This window comes from Entelurus aequoreus, linkage group LG10 (genome assembly GCF_033978785.1).
Source record: "Entelurus aequoreus isolate RoL-2023_Sb linkage group LG10, RoL_Eaeq_v1.1, whole genome shotgun sequence".
Lineage (NCBI taxonomy): Eukaryota > Metazoa > Chordata > Actinopteri > Syngnathiformes > Syngnathidae > Entelurus > Entelurus aequoreus.
This window is the reverse complement of record NC_084740.1, coordinates 79,355,370-79,374,809: the sequence shown is the minus strand read 5'-3', so window position 1 is coordinate 79,374,809 and position 19,440 is coordinate 79,355,370. Positions and strand designations below refer to the sequence as shown.

At 40.3% G+C, this 19,440-nt stretch overlaps 1 protein-coding gene across 2 annotated transcripts in view; it reads right to left on the bottom strand.

Annotated features, from left to right (window-relative positions):
* clybl (citrate lyase beta like) overlaps window positions 1-19,440 on the bottom strand; it is a 159,857-nt gene that overhangs the window by 53,951 nt on the left and 86,466 nt on the right. The gene's annotated exons all lie outside the window — the stretch shown is intronic.

Genomic DNA, 19,440 nt, shown 5'->3' with positions numbered 1-19,440 from the left:
GACCCCAAACTTTTGAACGGTAGTATATATATATATGTCACTTCTGCTATACATTCCTTTTGGGCCGCAGGCCGCTTTTGATTATTTTAGTAATCGAGTCATTTATCGATTAGTTTGTGTGATTAATCTGATAAAAACCTTTTTGCCTCAATGCGTATTTAAAGGCCTACTGAAATGAATTTTTTATTTAAACGGGGATAGCAGATCCATTCTATGTGTCATACTTGGTCATTTCGCGATATTGCCATATTTTTGCTGAAAGGATTTATCGTTCACAATCATTATGAAAGACATGACAACGGATGGATTATTTAAAAATGCATTCTAAATATTAAATAAACGTAAATAAAAGTCAGCTGACAGCGGAGCCAATGGTAGCCCATAAAATCTGATAAATAACCATAAAAAAGTGCAGACAAGCTCAATTTACGTATAGTGATTTGGATAATAACCAAGTATTAGTGATATTGTTATTATAAGCGCTAGCACAGACAAACTTTTTATAACGGTGACGTAATCACTAGCTTTTGTCCCTATGTTTCATCGAGTGTTCTGCTGTTTCCTCGCTTCCCTGCTCCCTGTAAGTTTATTGTAGACCATAAATCATGCCTCTCACCTGAAGGGTAAATGGCTGAGGATATAATCCGACAAACTGAGACACTTTGACAGCCCTTTAGGACTCGGAACTGGCGAGAACGACACGAAAAGAGCGTGTTCCCCCCGCCCCTCCACCCAGGATTATCAGAATCAGAATCAGAATCAGAATAGTTTTTTTTTGCTATTGTTTGAGAACAGGTTAAAAAACTAGGAATTATGAGACATTGATAAACGTTATCCATGGTAACGTTGCTTGAATGGCAACATATGTTGCTCCAAAAGCTGTATGTACCTTTCAGCATTAATGGTGCCTTCACAGATGTGTAAGTTACCCATGTCTTGGGCACTAATACACCCCCATACCATCACACATGCTGCCTTTTACACTTTGAGCGTATAAAAATCCGGATGGTTCTTTCCCTCATTGTTCTGGAGTACACGACGTCCACAGTTTCCAAAAAACAATTTGAAATGTGGACTCGTCAGACCACAGAACACTTTTCCACTTTGCATCAGTCCATCTTAGATGAGCTCAGGCCCAGCGAAGCTGGCGGCGTTTCTGGGTGTTGTTGATAAATGGCTTTCGCTTTGCATAGTAGAGTTTTAACTTGCACTTACAGATGTAGCGACCAACTGTAGTTACTGACAGTGGTCGTGTTCTTGAGTCCATGTGGTGATATCCTTTACACACTGATGCCGCTTTTTGATGCAGTACAGCCTGAGGGATGGAAGCTCCGTAATATCATGGCTTACATGCAGTGATTTCTCCAGATTCTCCGAACCTTTTGATGATATTACAGAGCGTAGATGGTGAAATCCCTAAATTCCTTGCAATAGCTGCTTGAGAAATGTTGTTCTTATGACTGTTGGACAATTTGCTCAGGCATTTGTTGACAAAGTGGTGACCCTCGCCCCATCCTTGTTTGTGAATGACTGAGGATTTCACGGAAGCTGCTTTTATACCCAATCATGGCACCCACCTGTTCCCAATTTGCCTGTTCACCTGTGGGATGTTCCAAATAAGTGTTTGATGAGCATTCCTCAACGCCTTTTTGAAACATGTTGCAGGCATCAAATTCAAATGAGCTAATATTTGCAAAAAATGAAGTGTTCCAGTTCCAACATTAAGTATCTTGTCTATTCAATTGAATATAAGTTGAAAAGGATTTACAAATCATTGTATTCTCTTTTTATTTACCATTTACACAACGTGCCAACTTCACTGGTTTTGGGTTTTGTACATAAAGTCATGTGAGCGTTAAAGGGGACCCCCTCTTTGACCATGGGGCAGCTTCAGTCCCTCACTATGATCTACTGGAATGCAGAACTTTACTTGATATTGCAGATGTCCCTTCTAGTATCAATAAAATACAATATCATAGCGCATAAAACAATTTATTGGGTTTAGTAGGGGTCTGTAAGGGTAAGTTAAGGGTGCCCCATCTCAAAAGGATGAGCCTACTGATCTGGGAACCTCTCATTGCACCGTCACGCTCATGGAGGCCCACTTAAATCTTTGTAACCTAAAACGGAAAGGGTTATTTACAGGGCTGTAATTCACATTTCATAAACCTGCCAACAATGTCTGCTGATCGTAAAGGCTGTGGAGATTCTGTCCGAAAGACTGACATTGATCACCAGCCTAAAATCAAGTGCCATCTACAAATCAAGGGGCCTTCAAATGTTCTCAGATCAAATGAACTGCATCAGTAACCAGAGACTGATCATCGCTGCACTTGTTTCCTTAAAACCTGAATGCCAGGAATATCCACCAGATTCTTTTATCTTGAAGGTAAGACCTATTATTCTAGCAGACACCTTCGCCCCTACGGCTTCCACTACTCAGCGCTTGAATAAAACCCTTTGAAAAGTAGGATTTTTACATTAATGGACAGTCATCCGACAAGTTGCCTCAAAGCTCCCCTCCCCCCAATCACCTGGTGTCCCACGGAGCGCACAACCCCGACATCAGCTCCATCTCCACTTTGATTCCTTCCATCATTAGAAGCTGACATGCAGGGAAGGCAGGCGGGCAACTAGTCCGCCAGGAAGGCAAACGAGTACGAGAAAGCTTTCAAGTGTCAAGCCGCTGACCTTCCGCAAGAGTACGATCTGCCCCTCGACGCGCATTCTGAACCTGGGGATCCCACCGAGTGCTGTGTACACTTGACACAGCATGGTTACTGCCTTGTTGACATCACATCGCAGTGGAAAAATGAAGCTTGAGTGAAAGCTCGATATGGAAGATCGTCTCCCATTTTTCTTAGTTCTCTTGGGAATTTCTGCCTTCACACGCTCGACAGACTCAAGCATTTCCTCTTTCGCAGGCAGTCATTCAGACGTCCATCATGACTTACGATCTGTATTTTTGGCCATTTGATGCCTTGCTAAAGGGAACTTTGAAAATTCTATACTGTCTATGATTGCCTGGTTCACTGTTCTTTTAAAGGAAGAGGTAAAAGATTAGACATTTTGCTTATTTTGATATGCTTGCAGCGTAGGGATGTAATAATTACCGGTATAATGATAAAAAGCAGTTAGAAAGAGTTAAAAAAGTTAAAAAGAGTTTAAAGTCTCATGCTGGGTTAAAAGCCAGTGAATAAAAATGGGTTTTAAGAAGAGTCTTAAAAGTAGCCAAAGAAGGGGCCTGTTTGAATACTCAATGGTTTCATATTTTAATCATGATTAACTACCACACTTATTTCCTACATAAGCAGCTGGTGTAATAATGCTAACATGAATAGAAGACACATTTACATTTAAAAAATGAAGATATCAGTGTGTGTACAAGTGTTGTTGTTTTTTTAACACATTCAACAAGACCGTAATCATTTTGTTCACAATAACTGTGAAATCAATGTTTATTTCAATGTTTATTTATATAGCCCTAAATCACAAGTGTCTCAAAGGGCTGCACAAGCCACAACGACATCCTCGGTACAGAGCCCACATACTACACATGCGCTCTCAACAGGTATAAAAGAAAGGGCATCTCTATCCTCCTTCAAAACCGCAATAAAAGTTCACCTCCAGGCAGCTACAACCCTAAACTAACACCTTCCCCGGATTGCTAATAATCAAATGTAAACAATCAAATGCAGATACTTTTTCTTATGCCTTCTGATCTTTCTCTCTCTCTCTCTCTCTCTCTCTCTCTCTCTCTCTCTCTCTCTCTCTCTCTCTCTCTCTCTCTCTCTCTCTCTCTATATGTCCACTACTTGCTGTCCATATCCTCCCCCCCTCCACACTCCTGATTGTAAATAATGTAAATAATTCAATGTGATTATCTTGTGTGATGACTGTATTATGATGATAGTATATATCAGTGTTTTTCAACCACTGTGCCGCGGCACACAAGTGTGCCGTGAGATACAGTCTGGTGTGCCGTGGGAGATTATCTAATTTCACATATTTGGGTTAAAAACATTTTTTGCAAACCAGTAATTATAGTCTCCAAATTATGTGTTGTTGTTGTTGAGTGTCGGTGCTGTCTAGAGCTCGGCAGAGTAACCGTGTAATACTCTTCCATATCAGTAGGTGGCAGCTGGTAGCTAATTGCTTTGTAAATGCAGGTAAAAAGGTGTCTTATGCTTAAACCAAAAATAAACAAAAGGTGAGTGCCCTTAAGAAAAGGCATTGAAGCTTATAGGGAAGGCTATGCAGAACGAAACTAAAACTGAACTGGCTAGAAAGTAAACAAAAACAGAATGCTGGACGACAGCAAAAACTTACTGTGGAGCAAAGACGGCGTCCACAATGTACATCCGAACATGACATGACAATCAACAATGTCCCCATAAAGAAGGATAAAAACAACTGAAATATTCTTGATTGCTAAAACAAAGTAGATGCGGGATTTATCACTCAAAGGAAGACATGAAACTGCTACAGGAAAATACCAAAAAAAAAAAAAAAAGGCACCAAAATAGGAGCGCAAGACAAGAACTAAAACACTACACACAGGAAAAAAGCAAAAAAAACCTCCAAATAAGTCATGGCATGATGTGACAAGTGGTGACAGTAAACCTACTTTGAGACAAGACCTATACTGATGCATGCTTGGTTATGGTTTAAAGTCATATCCAACAATTGCGACAACGACTTTTTACTGTCAACTGAGTTTATGATTTCTGCTGGTGGTGTGCCTCCGGATATTTTTAACGCAAAAAATTTGCCTTGGCTCAAAAAAGGTTGAAAAACACTGGTATATATGATAGTATATATCTGTATCATGAATCAATTTAAGTGGACCCCGACTTAAACAAGTTGAAAAACTTATTGGGGTGTTACCATTTAGTGGTCAATTGTACGGAATATGTACTTCACTGTGCAACCTACTAATAAAAGTCTCAATCAATCAATCAAAAAACTATATATATAATATATGAAACTGCTATTACCTTCTTTGTTAGCTGACTTTTGCTCACGTTTATTTAAGGGTTAAAACGCATTAAAAACAAAAACGTGTGCTTGTTTCCCACAAGGATCGGGAATGGTAAACCAAAACCAAAAAAAAAAAGTGCATTTCCCCTTCAAAATGATTGTGTCCTTCTGGTCGGCGGCCTAAATAGCGGAACAGCATCCCTTAGCTGGAAAGTGATGGCGACTGACACATTTGCTGTTCTGTTCATGGAATTTGTTGCTCATTCATGTTCCATATGCCGAAGACGGCTTTCTGGCTCCACGGTCCGAGCGCCATGCACCTGCAGGTGCGGTCGAGCAAGCTGTTGTTGCTGTGCGGCAGGTGCAGTCATTTCCCAAGCAGTGATAATAATCCCACCATCAAGATCATATGCTCATCATGTTCTCAGTTGGACTGGTGCAAGTTTATTTTAAATGGACAAACTTTAAAAAACAACACACATTTAATAACTACACTACCATCTGTGGTTTTGGTGGGGCGGAAAATACTCAAGGCTCCTTCATTCAACCCCTCACCCCCCCCATTGAGCCTCTCTATTATGTTTTCTCGTCTTAGGAATCGATGCATATACAATCTTCCCCCTCCATAACCACAGGGTTCTCCTCAAAGATCCAGATGTTCACCCCTCACTGACAACTGCATCATTGGGTTATTATTTCACTAGCTGAACATCATAAGCTTTTTATTTTTATTTTTATAAGAACACAGGGATGGGGCTTTCTCTCTTTTCCGCTCTACAAACCCCGTTTCCATATGAGTTGGGAAATGGTGTTTGATGTAAATATAAACGGAATACAATGATTTGCAAATCCTTTTCAAGCCAAATTCAGTTGAATATGCTACAAAGACAACATATTTCATGTTCAAACTGATAAAAAAAATTGTTTGTGCAAATAATCATTAACTTTAGAATTTGATGGCAGCAACACGTGACAAAGAAGTTGGGAAAGGTGGCAATAAATACTGATAAAGTTGAGGAATGCTCATCAAACACTTATTTGGAACATCCCACAGGTGAGCAGGCAAATTGGGAACAGGTGGGTGCCATGATTGGGTATAAAAGTAGATTCCATGAAATGCTCAGTCATTCACAAACAAGGATGGGGCGAGGGTCACCACTTTGTCAACAAATGCCTGAGCAAATTGTTGAACAGTTTAAGAACAACCTTTATCAAGCAGCTACTGCAAGGAATTTACGGATTTCACCATCTACGCTCCGTAATATCATCAAAGGGTTCAGAGAATGTGGAGAAATCACTGCACGTAAGCAGCTAAGCCCGTGACCTTCCATCCCTCAGGCTGTACTGCACCAACAAGCCACATCAGTGTGTAAAGGATATCACCACATGGGCTCGGGAACACTTCAGAAACCCACTGTCAGTAACTACAGTTGGTCGCTACATCTGTAAGTGCAAGTTAAAACTCTCCTATGCAAGGCGAAAACCGTTTATCAACAACACCCGGAAACGCCGTCGGCTTCGCTGGGCCCGAGCTCATCTAAGATGGACTGATACCAAGTGGGAAAGTGTTCTGTGGTCTGACGAGTCCACATTTCAAATTGTTTTTGGAAACTGTGGACGTCGTGTCCTCCGGACCAAAGAGGAAAAGAACCATCCGGATTGTTATAGGCGCAAAGTGTAAAAGGCAGCATGTGTGATGGTATGGGGGTGTATTAGTGCCCAAGACATGGGTAACTTACACATCTGTGAAGGCGCCATTAATGCTGAAAGGTACGTACAGCTTTTGGAGCAACATATGTTGCCATCCAAGCAACGTTACCATGGACGCCCCTGCTTATTTCAGTGTCTACTGAGTGTTGTTAAAGGGAAAGGCCATGTAACACAGCGGTGAACATGCCCTTTCCCAACTACTACTTTGGCACGTGTTGCAGCCATGAAATTCTAAGTTAATTATTATTTGCAAAAAAAGAAATTAAGTTTATGAGTTTGAACATCAAATATGTTGTCTTTGTAGCATATTCAACTGAATATGGCTTGAAAAGGATTTGCAAATCATTGTATTCCGTTTATATTTACATCTAACACCATTTCCCAACTCATATGGAAACGGGGTTTGTATTTTATGCCCCTGACATACTGACTACACTAGTCGCGTCATGAAGATTGTGTAAGTATTACAATTTAAGGAACATATTATTTTCTCTCTAATAAGAGTCCAGCCTCGCTAGTTTTACTTCATCCCCTCATATCCTGTATGATTCCCTGCCTTCATCCATCATCACTCCTTTTAAAGTGAAGTGGCCAGTGAAAACAGCACAGTGTAACGGGATAACGGGGAAAGCGCATTCCGGCGCTGCATTCTTTGCTTCCTCTGATCTAATCCGGAAATTGAAGTCGACAATCAAGTAAGAGTATAGAAAAAGGAAGGGGGTAAAAGAACAAGTTGCTATCTTACAGTTTTTGGGAGGCGCTGCACAATTCAGTTTTTGACATTCATTACATTGAAATAGGGAGGTAATAATAATGGTTGGTTCCATTGATGTAGTTACATTACTCCTCCAGTAACGTTCAATTTGACAATTGGTTAAATAACACCCGCCTTCGCAATGCTTGATGTCGACTTTCACTCTCTAAGCTGGTTTAGGTTTTTTCAACAAAAAGCTACTTGGTACAGAGCCAGCTCTATACATGGCAGATGTATAGAGCCATGTATCTAGTACCGTCATTTTCGGTCTATAAGCTGCTATTTTGAACCTTTCGCTTTATATAACGCGGCAGCTAGTTTCTGGATTTGTTCCCAGGTTTACGAGCTTCACGTGCCACCCGTAAATTCAGCCTCGTCATATCAGACCAATGAAATTAAAAAAAGGGTTGGCGGCGGGCCAGTGAAATTGTTAACATTCAATCCAATGCGCTCCAAAAATCAGTCAGTGAGCCATTTAGTGTGTTATGGACTCACCCGCATCGTGGAGAAGACACAAAAAATGCACACGGCGCAGCCCAAACCTGAGAATGATTGACCCGGGCCATCGAATTGATTGATTGATTGAGACTTTTATTAGTAGGTTGCACAGTGAAGTACATATTCCGTACAATTGACCACTAAATGGTAACACCCGAATAAGTTTTTCAACTTGTTTAAGTCGGGGTCCACTTAAATTGATTCATGATACAGATATATACTATCATATATACTATCATCATAATACAGTCATCACACAAGATAATCACAATTAATTATTTACATTATTTACAATCAGGGGTGTGGAGGGGGGGGGTAGGATCTGGACATCAAGTAGTGGACATAGAGAGAGAGAGAGAGAGAGAGAGAGAGAGAGAGAGAGAGAGAGAGAGAGAGAGAGAGAGAGAGAGAGAGAGAGAGAGAGAGAGAGAAAGACAGATCAGAAGGCATAAGAAAAAGAAAAAGTATCTGCATGTGATTGTTTACATTTGATTATTAGCAATCCGTGGAGGGTGTTAGTTTAGGGTTGTAGCTGCCTGGAGGTGAACTTTTATTGCGGTTTTGAAGGAGGATAGAGATGCCCTTTCTTTTATACCTGTTGGGAGCGCATTCCACATTGATGTGGCATAGAAAGAGAATGAGTTAAGGCCTTTGTTAGTTCGGAATCTGGGTTTAACGTGGTTAGTGGAGCTCCCCGCGAAAAAGGAAACGGTTGCCACATGGAAGGAAATCCACAACCAGCATCTGGCCCTAAAAGACCAGACCGCTGCGCACACGAGAAGAAGGAAAAAGCCAAGAGGAAACCCGCTTTGAGACAAAAGTGACAGCAAAAACGAGGCAGGGAAGATGTCGGACGAAGCAATCCTGGGTCCCATCAACTCCGACACGGAAGAAGACGACTCCAGCGTATGTGTGTTCTAGATACTGAATGAACACAAGCGCCTGTGTAAATATTTCATCTTTCAATAAGTACACCTGCTTCTAACAAATGTGTGCGGGGGAAAAATACAATTGGTCCAAAAATGAGATAGGTGCGTCTTATAATTATGTGCGAAATGAGGGTAAACCATTCCAAAACGTCAGATGAAAACCAAAACGTACAAAAACCACAGCAATTTTTTCCAGACACCCAGAAATGTGAGCACACAACATTTTGATCAAGAATAATTGCGTGAATGCTGAAAATGAATGAGCAATATCCAAACCATTCCACCATCCACACACTCCACTCATCCCGGACTAACACAACATATTTTTTGGTTTAGAAAATTCCCGATTTTCCCGCAATTAGCAGGTGTATAACTTCTGTATATCCTACTTTTCACAACCGTTTCCAAGGGTTCCAAAGTCAAAATGCTCCTTGTTAGTCAACTGCTAGCATGCTAACTTTTTAAGCCTTTATTGAAAACACCTTTTTAGCTAATTCCGCAGGCGCACACCTCAGAGTTCGATAACTTGGTACTTGACACATGCTAACTTTTTTAGCCAGATTTGCAGCTGTACACTATAGTCTTAATTTAGGCTGACCATACGTCCTCTTTTCCCCGGACATGTCCTCTTTTGCGGGGTGTCCGGGCGGGGTTTCTTAAATGCCTCAAATGTCCCGCGTTTTGAGTTAGGGTTGCGTGTACCGGGTATTTTCAATAAACGTCCAGAGTTAAGAAGAGGTTAAACAAAACAAAGTGTGGAGGCGTGCGTGTAACACGGGTGGGAAATAAGACATATGGGTGAGGGCCGACATCCGGGCAACTGAGCTACATACGGGTTCTTCGAGCCATAGCAACGAGACTGGCGTTGAAAACAAACCGTTGCCATTACTCTTTAACCTGTCGACCTACGCTGGTTAAACCCGTCATTCTGCCTCCAAAATGCCGAAAAACTGTGTTGTTTTTGGTTGTGCTAACCACAACCGGAAACAGGGAAAACAAAGGTCGTATTTTGTTCTGCCAAAGCGTGATAAAAGCCCACAGAGACGAGACAAATGGCTCGCAGCTTTACACCGGGAAAACGAGGACGGTTCTCACTGGAGTCCCCCAAAGTCCCGGGTCGTGTGTTCGGATCACTTCGTTTCTGGTAAATATAAGGAACAAAAATCCACCTTCTTAACCACAACTTGGCTATACCGTCCGTGCTAATGTTGTACTTGTTGAATTTGTACCTTATAACGTTCGACAGCTGAAGTTGTTGTTGTACAAAAATAACATGCGGTATATACTATATAGTCTAAAGCAGGGGTCACCAACGCGGTGCCCGCGGGCACCAGGTAGCCCGTAAGGACCAGATGAGTAGCCCGCCTGCCTGTTCTAAAAATAGCTCAAATAGCAGCACTTACCAGTGAGCTGCCTCTATTTTTTAAATTGTATTTTTTTACTAGCAAGCTGGTCTCGCTTTGCCCGACATTTTTAATTCTAAGAGAGACAAAACTCAAATAGAATTTGAAAATCCAAGAAAATATTTTAAAGACTTGGTCTTCACTTGTTTAAATAAATTCATTATTTTTTTTACTTTGCTTCTTATAACTTTCAGACAGACAATTTTAGAGAAAAAATACAACCTTAAAATGATTTTAGGATTTTTAAACACATATACATTTTTACCTTTTAAATTATTTCCTCTTCTTTCCTGACAATTTAAATCAATGTTCAAGTAAATTTATTTTTTTTATTGTAAAGAATAATAAATCAATTTTAATTTAATTCTTAATTTTAGCTTCTGTTTTTTCGACGAAGAATATTTGTGAAATATTTCTTCAAACTTATTATGAGTAAAATTCAAAAAAATTATTCTGGCAAATCTAGAAAATCTGTAGAATCAAATTTAAATCTTATTTCAAAGTCTTTTGAATTTCTTTTAAAATTTTTGTTCTGGAAAATCTAGAAGAAATAACGATTTGTCTTTGTTAGAAATATAGCTTGGTCCAATTTGTTATATATTCTAACAAAGTGTAGATTGGATTTTAACCTATTTAAAACATGTCATCAAAATTATAAAATTAATCTTAATCAGGAAAAATTACTAATGATGTTCCATAAATTCTTTTTTAAATTTTTTCAAAAAGATTCGAATTAGCTAGTTTTTCTCTTCTTTTTTTCGGTTGAATTTTGAATGTTAAAGAGTCGAAATTGAAGATAAACTATGTTTCAAAATTTAATTGTCATTTTTTTCGTGTTTTCTCCACTTTTAAACCGTTCAATTAAGTGTAAATATAATTAATTATTAATAATAACATAGAGTTAAAGGTAAATTGAGCAAATTGGCTATTTCTGGCAATTTATTTAAGTGTTTTTAAACTGGTAGCCCTTCGCATTAATCACTACCCAAGAAGTAGCTCTTGCTTTCAAAAAGGTTGGTGACCCCTGGTCTAAAGCCTAGCTAGCTATTTTCGAAAACCGGACAACGAGAGGATACCAAAGGCAGCGTTAAGATGGACACCACCGGGAAAACGTAAGCCAGGGCGGCCAAAGAACACCTGGCGAAGAACAGTTGTACTTAAACAATACATGTAGCCCTCAAATCTCTCAATATTTTATACACTAACACTTGATCTTGTTGTTGATAACTTCCGCGTCTCTTTCTTAGTAGCGCGCAGGCTAAGCTAACTAGCAAGCTAAGCTAAGCCTGAGAAGCTTTAAAGTTCACTGAGACGAGTCTGACGCAAATAATACATTTTCGTTTTTTCACACGATATGCGAGTAAGTAAAAATGCGTAAATGAAGGATTTAACGCCGACTTCCAAGCCACAACGCTCGTTAAATGCTTTTTCTGTCAATGCTGTGTTCGCTGTGAGCTGCTTTGTTTTCAACGAATTCCCGGTTGCTAGGGGATTGGTAGGCGGAAGTGACGTAGGTCCGCTCTCACCCATTTCCTCTCATGGCATCCCCTCATATTACCTGCACCGTTTCCACGTTTAATCTCACGAGTTTAACACACACGCTCACCTGACCCGCTGCAGCCTATCGCGTGACCCGCTTCGGACTATCACGTGACCCGCTGCAGCCTATCGCGCTCTATATGATCCGCCGTCCCAAGATGGCTGCTGTCACGCCAATTTTCTTCCCATCACAAAAACCTTCCTATCCCCCATTTACTTCCGGGGTCATTCCCGCTTACGTCAGTTCCTCTTACTTACGTCATTTCCTCTCACGTCATTGCCAGCGATCGATAAATCCAAATCTCCTGAAGATGGTGGCGTCACTGGATGATATTCGTCTTTATCTGTCCCAGGGGACTTATGTCAAACACCAGCAGGCTTCACAACATTTCAAGCGGAGTGTTAGGGCCGCTGCTGCGAACTTCTGTCTTCGTGGTAACGTGCAAAAAATATTAATTAATATATAATACTGTTAAATGTCTGTACTACTTTAAATCAACATTATTGTTGAAACATTTCAGTAATATTAATTGATATATAATGTTAAATGTCTGTACTTTAAATCAACATTATTGTTGAAACATCTCAGTAATATTAATTGATATATAATGTTAAATGTCTGTACTTTAAAACAACATTATTGATGATAATTCAGACGTTTTGTTAACGCTGTATTATAAAAAAAGAGTCAAACGAAGTGCTATCGATCGCTGTCAATGACGTAAGAGGAACTGACGTGAGCGGAAATGACCCCGGAAGTAAAAGGGAGTCAGGAAGGTTTTTGTGATGGGGAGAAAATTGGCGTGACAGCTGCCAGGTGCGGTGGCTAATTCTGGGCACATCTGAAGCCGGTATGTTTTAAAGTTGTCGTTAAGCCTGCATATAGTAAAAACAACCGTCCAACATTTTACAACTAATTGTAAACTTATAGGGCCGAGTTGCGACGAGAGAGTGTTATTAAGCCGAGTTGGTAAGTGAATCTGTTTGCTAATAGTAGCTGCTAGCCGTACCCATGTATTGTCTATGGGCGGTTAGCATCGGCTTTTAATCCCGTTTCCTCCAATGTTTCTGATCCCATTGAATTTATATTTATTTCGAGTCTTTATTTGGGGTACTTACATATGGTGACTGAGTGTTGTGGCGTTTTAAGGCCATGTGCACTTTTTATGCTACGGTAAAGACAATGAATGAACACTGTTGCACCCGTCATAGTGACGTCACTGTTATTTTCTATTGTTTAATATTGTTAATGTTACACCCGTCATAGTGACGTCACTGTTATTTTCTATTGTTTAATATTGTTCATGTTGCACCCGTCATAGTGACAACACTGTGTACTGTCGTGTTTGTTATGTTGTACATACATGGGATTGTTTAATATTGTTAATGCTAGCAGTATTATTGCTAATAATGATGATAATAATAAGTGTAACTTATTTATTGAAGGTCGAACAATAGATGACTTAATGTTGATGTTTATGTGCGCACACTGATTGAACTCCGGGTCCTGTGTTTACGTAGGCCAGGTCCCTAAGTCTTGGATGGCGAGCTGTAGATAGGCCTTGAGCCTGAGCCCAAGGATCTCCACCTCTCAACCCCTGAACTCCACCTGCTCTGGTCGGGCCGGTAGGCGGCTTATAGCCGAACCCCTTGCCTCGCACCTCATTACTCTGCAGCCCTTTGCACTACCTCATACACACCCTGCCCATAAACTGAACTGTCACTACAAACTGCCATATCCACAACCCCAACCCTGGGACCCCATTTTGAAAATTCCTAGCGCCAACACTGCTGTCAACAGAGGAGAAAAATGCTTTGATTAAATAAATATATTATTTATAAAGCAAGTTCGAGTATCATTGGCAAATTTTCACCCAGTCCCCGCCTTGGCACGCATATATGTCCTCTTTTTGGGATTTCAGAATATGGTCAGCCTACTTAATTTCGTACCTGATAAATGCTAACTTTTTCAGCCAATTTTGCATGTCTATACTTCAGTCATATTTTCTTTACCACCAGACCTTCGTAACTTAGATTCAATATCCCTCTTCAAATCAAGACTCAAAACACACCTATTCCTGACTGCTTATTCATTGTAATCATCTTTTCTTCTCTATCTTTGTTGTTGTTGTTGTTTTTTATCCAATTTGATTTTATTGTTTTGATTTTGTACGGTGTCCTTGAGTGCCCAGAAAGGCGCCTTATAAATAACATGTATTATTATTATTATATAACTTGGTACCTAATGCATTCTAACTAGTGTATTGGCATGCTAACATTAGCATTTCCGTTCGGCTTGCGAATTTCAGCGGCTTGTGCATTTTCAGTCTACACAAAATTGCATATTCTAGTTGCTGTATAGTTTTACATGTAAACAACAATGTGAAATACATACAAGTGACACATTATATGGTTAACATTTTAAGTCACTCTTACCTTATGAAAAGGAAGACAACGATGAGCGGAAAAAGGGGTAGTACCTTTGTACTTTGCTATAAGTTCTTTGTTAAAGTCAAGAGTGTTTCTCAATTTCTTTGTCAACGTATTGGTACTCATAACTTTGGCCCCATTGTGGATTATTTTGCAGTCAAAAAACAACAACATTTAGACTAGGTCAACTACGCCTGAGATTCTTCGTTTATAGGCAAACGTACTAGATTGTTTGGCGGTACAATAACCAAGACGGGATACGAGAACCAGGAGCCAAATTTGGGCACAAAATTACCTCGAAAACAATATCATATGAAAAATAGGGAGTACAGAGACCGAGGTGCCACCGTTCTTAAAACTATTGACGTCTTTTAGCTGGTTTTTACATGAATTTGATCCATAACTTTTCTCACATGCACACTTGTAGGAAACGATAGAGTTTATAATAACTTTTTGATTGATTGATTGAAACTTGTATTAGTACATTACACAGTACAGTACATATTCCGTACAATTGACCACTAAATGGTAACACCCCAATAAGTTTTTCAACTTGCTTAAGTCGGGGTCCACGTGAATCAATTCATGTTAGATATACTAAAACTCATCAATCTAAAGATATGACAAGCCATACTTGCCAACCTTGAGACCTCCAATATCGGGAGGTGGGGGGTAGGGTGGGGGGGGGGGGGGGGGGGGGTTATTTACAGCTAGAATTCACCAACTCGAGTATTTCCTATATATTTCCTATATATATATATATATATATATATATATATATATATATATATTTATTTATTTTATTTACATAGAAAAAAAAACAAAAAACTTGAATTTCAGTGTTCCGTTGGCTATCCATTAGATGGCAGTATTGTCCTGTTTAACTTCTCTGTTCATTGGGCAGGCAAGCTGTTTATATTGTGGGAAAGCGGACGTGAGAACAGGCTGTCCCCACTCAGTCTCAGGTCCGCATTGAGCTGGAGGGGGCGTGGCCTCCAGCTCCGGCTGAATACCGGGAGTTTGTCGGGAGAAAATCTCTGCCGGGAGGTTGTCGGGAGAGGCGCTGAATACCGGGATTCTCCCGCTAAAAACGGGAGGGTTGGCAAGTATGTGACAAGCCCCCAAAAATCGGTAACAATTAAAGGGTGAAAAAAGACTGCAAAATACAAGAGTTTCCCAGAAAAAATCGGAACGGTTGGCAAGTATCTTTTTGAGTAGACTAAACTATGATTACGTGCAATGTTGTAAGCTCACTGATCGCCATGGCTAGAATGCTCAACAGGGAAATGTCCAAAAAGACATGCCACACCAAAATTAATCGGGATAACATGCTCTCTTCAAGGTAAGAACTGTAATCCACTATATAAAAAAGTCGATTTTAATACGGATTGAATGGAAATGTAAGGACTGGGAGTTTAAAGGCCTACTGAAAGCCACTACTACCGACCACGCAGTCTGATAGTTTATATATCAATGATGAAATCTTAACATTGCAACACATGCCAATACGGCCGGGTTAACTTATAAAGTGACATTTTAAATTTGCCGCTAAACTTCCGGTTCGAAACGCCTCTGAGGATGACGTATGCGCGTGACGTAGCCAGTAGAACACGGGTATGGCTGCCACATTGAAGCCAATACGAAATAGCTGTTTTCATCTCATTCTGGGTGTATTCTGGACATCTGTGTTGGTGAATCTGTTGCAATTATGTTCATTGCATTATGGAGAAAGAAGCTGAGCAAGCAAAGAAGAAAGTTGTCGGTGCGAAGCGTCTATTTTGCGAGGGAAGTCAGCAGCAACACGTACACAGCCGGCGCTTCTTTGTTTACATTCCCGAAAGATGCAGTCAAGATGGAAGAACTCAGATAACAGAGACTCTAACCAGGAGGACTTTTGACTTCGATACACAGACGCCTGTAGAGAACTGGGACAACACAGACTCTTACCAGGATTACTTTGATTTGGATGACAAAGACGCAGACGTGCTACCGTGAGTATGCAGCTTTGGCTTCTAAACATTTGATCGCTTGACCGTACGTGCGCGTCACGTACGTAACTTTTTAAAAATATATAAGCTTTATGAACCTTGGGTTAGGTGAACGGTCTTTTGGGCTGAGTGATTGTGTGTGTTGATCAGGTGTTTGAATTGTATTGGCGTGTTCTATGGAGCTAGGAGCTAGCAGAGGAGCTAGGAGCTAGCATAACAAACACGTAGGTGTTTTTATGCAGAATTAATTTGTGGCATATTAAATATAAGCCTGGTTGTGTTGTGGCTAATAGAGTATATATATGTCTTGTGTTTATTTACTGTTGTAGTCATTCCCAGCTGAATATCAGGTCCCACCCGCCTCTCACAGCATCTTCCCTATCTGAATCGCTTCCACTCCCCACTAGTCCTTCACTTGCACTTTCCTCATCCACAAATCTTTCATCCTCGCTCAAATTAATGGGGAAATTGTCGCTTTCTCAGTCCGAATCTCTCTCACTTCATGCGGCCATAATTGTAAACAATAGGGAACTTTGCGTTTATGTTCAATTGACTACGTCACGCTACTTCCGGTAGGGGCAAGCCTTTTTTTTTATCAGATACCAAAAGTTGCGATCTTTATCGTCGATGTTCTATACTAAATCCTTTCAGCAAAAATATGGCAATATCGCGAAATGATCAAGTATGACACATAGAATAGATCTGCTATCCCCGTTTAAATAAAACAATTTCATTTCAGTAGGCCTTTAATGCCAATAACTGCCCTGTTACTGTGGACCCTGATCTCTCAGACCCCAAAATGATACCTGATATATGCAACCTACCACCCAAAAAACTGTGACAGACAGTACGGTGTGGAATGAAGGGGTGTTTATGATAGAGCCAGGACGGTTTCTTATTTACTGCCTGAGTGGTTCACACATGCCGCTTGTGAGTTTTGGCAGCGTGACTGAGAATTTCCCTCAAGTCTCTTGGGCCGATTTTTTGGTGTCAGGCACAAACACGAGCACAGAGACCCTGCAGCTAAACACACCCACGTACTTAAAGACGTTAAATACAAAATACTCAGCATTCATAAAGCCAATAGGCTAAATCAACACTTCCCCGGAGCTTCAAGAGTTTAGTCATTCGAGTCCACTTCAAGGCCGAGCAGATCTTTCAGTGTCCTCGGGAAATAACACCAGCAGTTGAGCACTCGACTGAGGTCATGTAACAGTTGACAGTTGGCCGCATAATTTATGTAAAGTTGAAAATCTCCGGTGTCGGACACAGTTCATGCATAGGCCATAGCGCCGTATACTGACTGAAGAGCAAAAAGGTAATAGCCCGTAATAATGTCATGCACTGAACATCTAATCTCCTCTCAGCTGCTCGGAGAGCATCTCGGGGCCCACAAAGAGACAGGTCTTTCTCTGCTTCAGTGGCTCCTCGGAAGACCGGTGGAAGGATGGAGAAAAAAGGGGAAAAAAAATCCATCAGAGCTGAGATTCATACGCATCAGTGGCTGAGTTAAGCCCTGACAACACCAAACTGTACAGTTTTGTTGTATTGCCAGGTTTTAAGGGGTCATATTATGATCTCCTTCTACATTTAAAACACTTCATTTGGGTCTACAAAACACAGGGGTGTCTTTTTCCACTGAGGGCTCCACACTGAAAAAATAAAGCATGATTTTCAAAACCAATACAATATAAAGATTGTTTTTAACTTTTTAGGGCTTCCCTCAAATTTGGTGCTGGAGACCTTTGGACAGGATTTCTGCATTTATCAACAGGGATACACTTAAGACTAGAGATGTCCGATAATATCGGACTGCCGATATTATCGGCCGATAAATGCTTTAAAATGATCGGTATCGGTTTCAAAAAGTCAAATGTATGACTTTTTAAAAGGCCGCTGTGTACACGGACGTAGGGAGAAGTACAGAGCGGCAATAAACCTTAAAGGCACTGCCTTTGCGTGCCGGCCCAGTCACATAATATCTACGGCTTTTTACACACACAAGTGAATGCAAGGCATACTTGGTCAACAGCCATACAGGTCACACTGAGGGTGGCCGTATAAACAAGTTTAACACTGTTACAAATATGCGCCACACTGTGAACCCACACCAAACAAGAATGACAAACACATTTCGGGAGAACATCCGCACCGTAACACAACATAAACACAACAGAAGAAATACCCAGAACAATACAATACAATACAATATACACCCCCAGGGTTTCCCACACATTCATTTATTTGTGGCGGCCCGCCCCGAAAGAATTACGTCCGCCACAAATAAAATAAAATAAAAATAAAATAATAATAATAATAATAAAAAATGTTTTTTTTTTGTCTTCTCCAGCTTCTCAGGCAAATCATATAGTTGATGTAGATGCCCATATCGGCTGTTCAGATTTACTTTACAAAACAGAAGTGTAGGATACTTCTCTTGTTGCCTTATTTGTATTTGACTTTATTAAATGTATTTATATTAGAAACACAACATGTGTATATAAGAAAGGGTGCAAAGTCTGCAGGCAGTAGGAAACACATGGTTAAGTGTAGGGAGTAAAACTGATGGCAGTCTAAAGTTCAAGATTTTTGGAGCTCTTTGTTCAGTGGATCAGATGTTTGATGAAGCTCTGTGTCTATCTACCACCACTACTGTTTTCTGTTTATTTGTTACTGACTGTGGCAGGACACCTCTGCCTCTGTTTCACTTTATGTTGCTGGTAAATAATATGCTTGTAGTAGTAGGCTAAAGTTAAATTATTTAGTATGCACTAATTAAAGGGGCAGAGCTAGAAGAGACATTTTAGCTTTTATATTTTATAAGATATATTTTTTTTAAGAACCACAATTGATAAATATATTTCAGTGAATAACTTATTGTTCAAATCTGTATACAAATATGTACATAAGGTGTTGTAATTATATTGTAAAATGGATGGATGGATGGACGTTTTTAAACAAAACTGTTATTATTAATTAGTAAGTATACATTTTTTGAGCCTTTTTAGAGAAAATCAAATCATTGTAGTGAATTATGCAAATTAATCGATGATGTCATGGTGACCACGCCCATAGCCACGCCCCCACCGCCACAGGTATCTTGGCAGTTTATGGGAAACACTGCACCCCCCACCCCCCACCTCAACCCCGCCCACCTTAACCTCCTCATGCTCTCTCAGGGAGAGCATGTCCCAAATTCCAAGCTGCTG